We start from the raw sequence: 10,822 nt of genomic DNA, 5'->3' as shown, positions 1-10,822 counted from the left end.
TGGGATGAGTGTTTTTTCTGTCCTTTAGGCCTCCTTGGGTCACGATGTGCGAATAGGGGGCAATATAAATTTTCTAAGTAAATAAATACATGAGTATTTGCCTAAGAAATTGATTAAAGATTTTGAGGTTTTAAAAAAAGCAAATTGATCATGATGTGCCTCTTATTGCAAAGTCATGAACTCTTAACTCTTTTAACGGAGAAATAATGTCATATAGAAATTGCATGTACAAATGTGTAAATTGGGGGGGAGGGCAAGCAGGGCAAATAATTCCTTTTGGGTGGTTCTTCATTGCTCATATCACTTTGAATCTTTTCTCCTCCACCTGTGCTATGCAATAGCCTGCCCAACGTTTTACCTGCCAGCTGTCTTGGACTATAACCATCAGTATCCACAGTGGCTAGGAAAACTCTGAGTCATAGTCTAATGCAGTGTTTCCCAACCTTGGCAACTTGAAGAGATCTGGACTTCAACTCCCAGAATTCCCCAGCCAGCGAATGCGAATGCTGGCTGGGAAATTCTGGGAGTTGAAGTCCAGATCTCTTCAAGTTGCCAAGGTTGGGAAACACTGGTCTAATGCAATCTGAAGGGCACAGACTGAGCAAACTGCTTCACTTTATCCTCTTTTCATCTATTCGGTAGAAGAAAAAATAGATGTGGGATCATCTTTATAGATAATAAGTGAAAGCATAGATACCTAATGGTGTGACCAAGTGTGGCTAAAGAGTAGTTCTCTGGACCCAAAACTCCTCCAAAGAAAAACCAGGAAATTTTAGGACAACTATGACCTGGATGACAGAGAATCTCCGTAGATATCAATTGATTAATGTGTTTTTTTCCGATGGGAAACTGGCACATTACAAAGGAAAATACCAAGCTTTGGCACCTCAAAATTTATAACACACTGTTTGGAAACTACAGACATTGTTCAAAAAGAAAGATGACAGCTGTCTGTAGCCCAGGACATTGTTCTTGCCTATAAAACTAAAAAAGGGTGGGTGGGGTGGGGGTTAGAATAAAATAAAATTCTATTGTCTCCTCTTCTTTTTCATTTTTCCAATGAAAAAACAACAATAAATATATTCTTCCAGGAGAAAATAAATTTTGAAGAACTCATTTTTTAATCCCAAGAATGCATAATCTAGAATGCACATCCTACAGTCTCACTAGAATATCTAATGTAAATTAGTTTTCAATTTTTTAAAGAAAAAAAATATTATATTTCCCCTTCTGCTTTTATTACGTGTCATGAAACCCGGTAAAATATGGATGGATGATTTTAGAAATGGAAACTTCCCTTTTTGCTGCTAAAATGTTGGAACAGAAAAGAGAATAGATGCATTCCGTAAGTGACTAGCAATTAACTTTGTGTAATCCATTAAAGACTGTTTTGTTTGAAGAAAGCATGTAACTTGTAATAAACATTTTGTTTTGGTACAAACGAACAGCATTTTTAAAGTGCTGCAGATACCAATATACTGCCGGCTGCCTACATTTTTCTAGATTTTGGATGACTTTTTTGTTTTAAGAATGTTACTAGAAATTTGGAAGATTACTGGAATATTTTTTTCTAACATTTATTATCTGCTGTGCCTTATGAAAAGGGCTTTCAAAAGTGTAATGTGCGTTGAAAAATGAGTTTTCCAGAAGAACTATATAAATCCTGAAATAAACCTAGAACCTGGGGCTTAGGATTCACTGTTTCCTCTTGTTCAATCTCTGTCTACAATCTCTGACAGGTAAGGCTTCTTGGGTACCCTGAGAAGAATTCCATCCAAAGAGAAGCATTTCAATTGTCTATCATTGTGGCTTAAGTTCCCTCCCACTTTAACGTCCTAAAATGGATCAATGTGATTTCACCGTAGCAAGGATGAATGGAGCTCCAGTAAACCATCTTTAGCCTGCCCGACCTCTTGAATTTTCAAGTTGATGTGGTCCATCTGACTTTGGATGCAGTTTCGGTAATGGGAAGTTCACATCTTAGTTTATTGCTGGAATGAATGTTAGTCTTAGGAAATACAGTATTTCTTTTTAAACCAGGAAGATGAAGAACCTTCATTGCTATACAAAAGGCAGTCCCATCTGTTGAGTGAATTACTGACAGTTTAATTCTATGTGATTAATCACAAATAAGTAAATACATTACATTTTGACCTAAATTTGTGCATCTGATGTTAATATCTCTTCTCCCCCCCCCCCCAAAAGATCCTGAATTAACCTAGGTCAGGGATAAGTAAAGTTGGCTCTTCTATGACATGTGGACTTCAACTCCCAGAATTCCTGAGCTAGCATGATCGGCCTACTCCTGAAACCATTGAGATTGCTGAAGGAGGCCATGGATAAATTATGTCATTTCAGAACTTTTAATGTCAAATTTACTACATAATAATCTCATATTTCTTTGGAAGTAACATGCTCCCACAAAGCCAGGTTCTTTTTTCAACCCTAACAACGTAAAAGATACTGGAGTTTCCCCTGCCAGAATTCCCCAGCAAGTGCAGACATTTTAAAGTTTATTTATTTATTTATTTATTTATTCAATTTTTATGCCGCCCTTCCCCTTAGACTCAGGGTGGCTTACAACATGTTAGCAATAGCAATTTTTAACAGAGCTAGGCTATTGCCCCTACAATCCGGGTCCTCATTTTACCCACCTCGGAAGGATGGAAGGCTGAGTCAACCTTGAGCCGGTGATGAGATTTGAACCGCTGACCTTCAGATCTACAGTCAGCTTCAGTGGCCTGCAGTACAGCACTCTACCTGCTGTGCCACCCCGGCTGTTGTTAAGATTGAGAGACAATATTCAGGACAGTGTGTAGCAGTGTTTCTCAAATAGTGGGGCACCTCCCGGGAGGCGCAGAGAGATGGTAGGGGGTGCGTGTGACCCCTATGAACATGTGTGGTCCCTCTCAATTCCCCCGGAGGGGGAGTGTTTCTCCAGTGGCACGTTGCTCCAAGCACGAAAGAGAAGGTGGCCAGGTGAGGCAGGGCAACTGCGTGGGTTCTTGTTCTTCTCAGCAGTCACCACGGTAACCATGAACAGCTGGCGAACCTGCTGCTGGAGAGAAGCATCCTCTGCAGCTGGGTGAAAGCTTCGAACAGTACCCTAAAGCCTCCTTCCACACATTTCCTGTGGGTGCCCAGCAGAGGCGGCGCTAATGGGCCAGGCCGGAAACCCCAAAACATCAGGTTGATTAAGCTGGCCTGGCCCCATCTCGAAAGAAGGCCATAACCACAGTAGCCTATGCCTGCCTAACCGAAAACAGGCTCCCCTGAGTTCAGTGTGACTTACTCCCAGGTAAGTGGGTACAGCAGCCTTCCCCAGCCAATAGCTTATTTGCAGCTTATAATAAGTAAAATAATAAATATTAGCGCTAAAATTCCATTGGGCCCCAGATTGGAGAGTTGGGGGGCACAAAATGTTTACTTTTTCCTGTGTGTGTGTGTGTGTAACAAAATAATTGAGAATCACTGTTGTATAGCTCAGTGTTTCCCAATCTTGGCCACTTGAAGATATCTGGACTTCAACTCCCAGAATTCCCCAGCCAGCGAATGCTGGGAATTCTGGGAGTTGAAGTCCAAACATCTTCAAGTAGCCAAGGTTGGGAAACACTGGTATAGCTGGTGTCTCTGCCCCACCATCTTGCAAGCTTGAAAGTTAGAATCATTCTGTGAACTTGATGGTTGCCGGGAAACATGAAACTGAGTGAAGTTTCCTGGTCCAAGTCCTACTTCTTAACCTTTATACAGTATTCCCCACTGGCCAATGATTTCCAGGGGATGTGGAGGCACAATTGGCGCCTCTTGAGTGTGAGAAAGGAGAGCTTCATTTATTTGTTGCCAAAGTCCAAGCTTTGGACAGTCTGCTCTGTTGGCATGGGATACGGCTCAGGCAATAATTATTCTTGGAGCCTTTTCAGACACAGATGGATCTTAGAAGCAAGCCTGACTTTTCTCAACTTATGCAGATAGGCATCTGGTGCCATTTTATGACTGCTTTTGTCACGTCTGTTTTGGGAATGATAGTGGGTGACAGCATTTCCCGAAGATAACTACAAAAGAGTCCTTGGATTCTATACTTCCCTTTCCTGCCCTGAGCAATTTTCACGGACTTTCTCTGCTTTCCTAAAGCCATTTCACTTCAGAATCCCCTAAATTTAATTCTACCACTGTGGTATACAATAAAATGTCTGCAGAATGCAGGTTTTCTGCAGAAGAGGTGATGCTCCCCTGCAGAATAGACTCCATTTCATTTCCCTTTCATCTAGTTTCAGTTCCTAGTTTTAATGATTGGATATTCGCAGGGATCTTTGCCCAAGAGGTGTTTTTTTTATTTTTTTTAATTCTGTAAAGTTGTAGGTATGCCAGCCCGCTGATTCATTATGTTAGTACACAGATAATTCTCTATTTGGTTACCAAAGGATTCATATTTGGAGAAACATAATTAATTTAGAATGGAATAGAATAGAAGTTTTTTATTGACCAAGTGTGATTCGACACACATGGAATTTGTCTTTGGTGCATATGCTCTTGGTGTACATAAAAGAAAATATACATTTGTCAAGAATCAATTCAATTCAATTCAATTTATTAGATTTATTAGATTTGTATGCCGCCCCTCTCTGAAGACTCGGGGCGGGGAATCATGAGGTACAACACTTAATGATTGTCATAGGGGTCAAATAAGCAATGAGGAAACAATCAATATAATAAAAATCTTAAGGATACAAGCAACAAGTTACAGTCATAAGTCATAAGTGGGAAGAAATGGGTGATAGGAATGATGAGAAAAAACTAGTAGTAATAGTAGCCCAGACTTAGTAAATAGTTTGGCAGTGTTGAGGGAATTATTTGTTTAGCAGAGGGATGGCATTTGGGAAAAAACTGCTCTTGTGTCTAGTTTCCTTGGTGTGCAGTGTTCTGTAGCGAAGTTTTGAGGGAACCAGTTGAAAGAGTTTATATCCAGGATGCGAGGGATTAGTAAATATTTTCCCTGCCCTCTTTTTGAGTCGTGCAGCATACAGATCCTCAATGGAAGTCAGGTTGGCAGCAATAGTTTTTTCTGCAGTTCTGATTATGCTCTGAAGTTTGTGTCAGTCCTGTATGATTGTTTGATTGTTTGTTGCTAAGAGCTTTGGAATTTGGTGTCCCATTTGTAAGAATCGGGAATACAAGATGTCAGAAGTGAAAAAGAACACATGGCAACATCCAGGGTTAGGTTCCTCGCGGTTCAGACTGGAACACCCGAACCGGTAGCAACCTGCTGGTGATGTCATGGTCGGTGCCAGTCCATAGGCCCCACTATTTTGGGGGGGAATTGTTAATGAACTTTCCCCTGTTTGGATGGCTTCTCCTCTTACGCTGTTTGAAAAAGAGCCCTCCCGTCCACCAGCCCAATATTTATTATACTTTTCATGAGTTGGATGAAAAGTGAAGTTCATGAAGTTTAGCTTGGACAATCTTGACACCCAGTGAAGATATGGGTTAGTGGACATCAGAAGTATCTGCAGCTTTCCTGTTTCTGGCAAATATCTTGGAGATGGCTTACATCTTTGACAACTGCTGGTTCAACTTAAACCATCCATGTAACTTGAAACTTGGAAAGCCTTGAAATGTAAACAACTCTTGTTTTGTTCATTGGAAGATGTGATGGTGATATCCTGAACAGTTCTGGTTGCCTGTTAACCTTCAGAACATTTTGCCTCGTTCATGTTATTCAACCCCACCCCACCCCAATCATCCCGAAAATGGAAGCATTGCTTGGATAAGCTTTAAGTGATGTAACAAGCTAATAGGCCTTATGTATTTTTGCTGCCCTGTAAGCTGCAGCTGTACACATCTGGAGAGCACCCAACTTGGATTAGTAAGATCTGGTTGTGCTTAGCCCTGTGGTAACTTGTACATGTGCACCGTGGTTTGATCAAAAGGCTTTTTCAGCCTCTGGGTCTGAAATATGGGGTGAAGTAGAAGCCGAGTCTGATAAGAATGCATTGAAGTAAGTCCATTGTAAATAAGATTTCCCAGGACACTAAATCCTCTGTCATTTTCTGGTGGATGAACATTCCCGGAATGGGATTTTATATTAAAACCATGTGCTTTGAGAAGTTGTAATTAGGGGGAAAAGACAAGGCACTGCTTATGTGTTGATTCACAAGAGCACAGTCTCGCTACAAGGAAACTTTCCCTCCATTACGTGTGCTCTTGTGAAGGAATTACGTGTCTACCAAGCTGCAGAATCTCTACAGGTCCCTAGTATTGAAAGCTGGCTGCTGTGCCAAAGGGGCAATTGCAGCAGATGTTTACTTTAACCGGGTTGCATAAATCAGCTGAGCAGTCTCAAGGTCTAAGGATGTCTTCTTCTATTCCAGTTATAAGTGATACCCATGCTGAAGACAGCAGGTTTCCTTAGGAGTCCCAGGGGAGGCTGCATCTAGCTGCCACTTCCATCTATTTTTGCATCCTCCAAACCAGTGTTTCCCAACCTTGGCAACTTGAAGATATTTGAACTTCAACTCCCAGAATTCCCCAGCCAGCAAATGCTGGCTGGGGTATTCTGGGAGTTGAAGTCCAGATATCTTCAAGTTGCCAAGGTTGGGAAACACTGCTCCAAACAACACAAAACTTTACAGAGGCTTATCAACTACCTTTCCCTAAAACCTGGAAGAATAGAATAGAACAGAATAGAATAGAATAGAATAGAATTCTTTATTGGCCAAGTGTGATTGGACACACAAGGAATTTGTCTTTGGTGCACATGCTCTCAGTGTACATAAAAGAAAAGATAAGTTGATGAGCTGGGGTGGCGCAGCAGGTAGAGTGCTGTACTGTACTTCAGTGCAGGCCACTGAAGCTGACTGTAGACCTGCTGGTCAGCAGTTCAAATCTCATCACCGGCTCAAGGTTGACTCAGCCTTCCATCCTTCCGAGGTGGGTAAAATGAGGATCCGGATTGCTAACATGTTGTAAGCTGCCCTGATTCTAAGGAGAAGGGAAATAATGAATGAATGAATGAATGAATGAATGAATGAATGAATGAATGAATGAATAAATAAATAAATAAAGTTCGAGAATCTTAAGGTACAATATTTAATGATAGTCCGTGTACAAACAATCAGTCCAATCATATTAGGAACCAGTCAATATAAATTGTAAGGATGCAAGCAACAAAGTTACAGTCGTCCAGTCATTAGTGGCAGGAGATGGGAATAATGAGAAGATTAATAGTAGTGCAGACTTAGTAAGTAGTTTGACAGTGTTGAAGGGAATTATTTGATTAGCAGAGTGATGGCATTCAGGAAAAAAATGGTTTCTGTGTCTAGTTGTTCTGGTGTACATAGTGTTTTGGGGTTAGGAGTTGAAACAGACAGGTCTTTTAGAAGATAGAATGCACACACTGGGAAAATGATCTGGTTTCGGGCACACGCATGCACACCGGTTACCTGTTCTTCCGGTTTCTGATGTGCATATGTGCACAACCACCAGCTAGAATTTGGTTACCAACCTGGAACACAATTGATGTATAATTGATGTCTGTTTCCCTTGCTGGTGGATCATCCTTTTCTCTTTCCTTCCCTCTTTCTCAGCATTATAGGCTGTATGGGACTGGAGCTATTTTTAGGTGAAACATTCCTGAAGTAAAAATAAACAAATGAAACCTATCAACAATAAGAAGTACAAAAGCCAGTAAGAAGGAAGGTAACTTCTATTTTGTTGCCTAAAATGTCACATTTATCATTGTGAGTTTATGTTTGGTGGTGAAATGGCCTCCAGGCTCTCAATAAAATCCATTGCTTTGAAAGTAAGGAAGTAAAGTTGGAGTTGCTTGGAGAGCCAGAGAGTTATACAGAGGAAATCTGGAATGTGACAGGCTTATCTGTTCCCAGAAGGACAACAGGCTGTGTAACAAAAGACAAAAAGTTTGAGGAGCAAGGATTCCTTGTATCATTGTATTTTTTTTTTTTTGCTTATAGCCAATATTCATCTTTAAAACATTGCCATTAACAAGCTTTGAGAAGTTGATTATACCACCAGTACACATGAGGAGGGGAAAAAAAACAGAACTCTGAAAAGCGAGTTATGGGTGCTCCTTGTTTTAAAATTCTAAATTAACTACATAGAGGGTACAGGATTAGTAGCCTAACATTTTGTGTGTGGTTTCCCCTTCCCCTCAGGGATCACACACATCTTTGTGTGATCCACTGTATTCTGAGATTAAATAATGCTCCCTGTAGTTTGGAACAATTCATGGTTAGGTCTTGTTCTCCACTTTGACTAGAAACAGGTTTCCTTAGCCTCCTCAACTCATCTTGCAAATTGAGAGTCTGTTTGTGTTTCATTTATTTCTAATTGAAAGTGACGCTTGGCCCCCTTTGTCTGGTTTTGGTGCTGTCGGCATGTATTGAAGGAATACATATCGAGTGGAGGAGTGGAGGAGCCCTTCACTCCTCCACTCGAAACAGAATACCCTACGACACTAGACTTTCAATCCTGGGCCTAGAAAGTTTAGAACTAAGACATCTTAAACAAGATCTAAGTACAGTATTGCCCACAAGATCATATGCTGCAATGTCCTGCCTGTCGGCGACTACTTCAGCTTCAACCACAACAACACAAGAGCACACAACAGATTTAAACTTAATATTAGCCGCTCCAAACTTGACTGTAAAAAATATGACTTCAGTAACCGAGTTGTCGAAGCGTGGAACTCATTACCGGACTCCATAGTGTCATCCCCAAACCCCCAACACTTTACCCTTAGATTATCTACGGCTGACCTCTCCAGATTCCTAAGAGGTCAGTAAGGGGCGAGTACAAGTGCACTAGAGTGCCTTCCGTCCCCTGTCCTATTGCTTTTCTATATCTCCTATACCTTTCTTCTATTCCTATATCTCTTCTTCTATTCTTTCATTGATATGTTCTATTACTATACCTTCTTTTCTATTATTTCTTAGATATATATTTACTATGAGTATCTCCTCTATAACCTTCATCATGTATTTTACTATGTGTATATAGATATACACCCACTAAAACCCTCATTGTGTATTGGACTAACTAACTAACTAACTAACTAACTAACTAAGTAACTAACTAACTGTTGTGATTCAGCATGAGGCTCCTCAGGGACCGGCCGGATCTCTGCCGGATCCATGCTCAGAGGAAGAGGACAGTGAACAGGAGGGGGAGGACCAGGCAGACGGGGGAGAGGAACGTCAGGAAGAGGAGGGGGGAGAGCAGCCTGAGACCTCTGGGGGGGAGCTCTCCCCAGCTAGTAGCCTGGAGTAATTGGATGAAGACGCACAGGCTATAATAGACATGAGGCAGCGACGAGCAGCTCAAAGACGGGGCCAATTACAAAGGTATTTCCATCCCTGAATTGGCAACAGCTGGGTTTGGGTGTGGTTCTCCTCACCAGGGTTGAAAAGGCAGGCCCGCCCTTACAGTCTTGTGGAGAGTTATCAATTGGGAGTCCTGTGACCTTGCTTCGATTCTTGGCGTCTCTGATCTTGGCTTTTGGCCTAGAAGTCTGGAAGACTTGAGGGAGGCGTGGGTTTTATTATCTCCAGCGTTGTTTTTGCCAGCAAGAATCCTGTTTCAGTGCCTGGCCTTCATGAAACCTCTGTGAAGCTTCATAGTGTTGCTGTCTGTAAGAACAGTTTTTGTTACCTGTGTTTGCTTTGAATTATATAAACTGCCTTTGCTTTGAATTATATAAACTGCCTTTGCTTTTTACCAGTATGTCTGGCTACTCTTTTTGGTTGGTGTTGGCGTCTGGGGGGACCCAGACAGAACACTAACTAACTAACTAACTAACTAACTAACTAACTAACTAACTAACTAACTAAATAAATAAATAAATAAATAAATAAATAAATAAATAAATAAATAAATAAATAAATAAATATTTCTTGGCCTAACCTTTCAGTAATGATAGTCTCCACACTCCGACTTTTCCCCTTCTTCAAAACGAATCACATATGGATGTGCCCATCCACTCCTCATCAAATTGCAGCAATCAAACGAATCCAAAGTTCAGGGGAGAAAAAAAAATAAAGCTGGCTTTTGCTGACAGTGATAAACAATAGAAAGAGACAGCCAAGAGGTAAAGTCTGATACTTTTGCCACGGCAACACATGCTTAGATAAGAAGGCACCAAATGCTTATGCAGACGAAGGCTGGGTGACTGACGTCTTTGAGGGGAAGGGACTGTTCCTATCTAGGCTCTAATTGAAAAAGAACCATGGCCATTTCCAAAAGACTTTGAAGTACCTTTGGATTATCTTCTCCGGGAGATAACTGATGACAACGAGAAGGAGGAAGGGCTTTTCTCTGAAAATGGTTATTCCTTTATCCAGCTTGCTTAACTGTGAATGTCAGACCAAACAAGGCCCAGATGTGTGACCCACAAAAGGAGGCAGGGGAAATGTTAGAAGAAGGAAAGTGAAGTAATGCACATAACATCATATATCCAGACCTCCCATATCTGTTGCTGTGTTGGCTTCCCAAAGTAAAGAATGGGAATTAACTGAGCTGTGGTGGTAGGGCTGACTTTCTGCTTTCTTTCTTTCTTTCTTTTTTCCCTTCTTTCAGTTTTACTCTTGGGTATTTATAAACAAGACCAAAATTGCTTGCCAGTACAAGTTAAGGGCACCTCTGGGTAGATATAGGCCAGACTTCCTAGCCTGAGAATTCTACCCGTGTATTTGAAGGACACAAAACTGAATAAAAAGTTTGACTTAGACACTTTTTTTAACACAAACACACAGACACACACACTCACACGCACACACACAGGCTCACTATTTTTCCCTACTGTCATTTC

General features: G+C 41.1%; 1 long non-coding RNA gene across 1 annotated transcript; it reads right to left on the bottom strand.

Annotated features, from left to right (window-relative positions):
* Positions 1–6,686: 6,686 nt before the first annotated feature.
* On the bottom strand, positions 6,687–10,005 carry LOC139161426 (uncharacterized). The gene is made up of 3 exons (XR_011558104.1): positions 9,919–10,005; positions 7,502–7,629; positions 6,687–6,978 (listed from the first exon to the last, which is right to left on the bottom strand). It is a non-coding gene; the product is annotated as an uncharacterized lncRNA (long non-coding RNA).
* Positions 10,006–10,822: the final 817 nt, after the last annotated feature.

Source organism: Erythrolamprus reginae, chromosome 1 (assembly GCF_031021105.1).
Source record: "Erythrolamprus reginae isolate rEryReg1 chromosome 1, rEryReg1.hap1, whole genome shotgun sequence".
NCBI lineage: Eukaryota > Metazoa > Chordata > Lepidosauria > Squamata > Dipsadidae > Erythrolamprus > Erythrolamprus reginae.
This window is presented reverse-complemented; position numbering and strand designations above follow the sequence as displayed.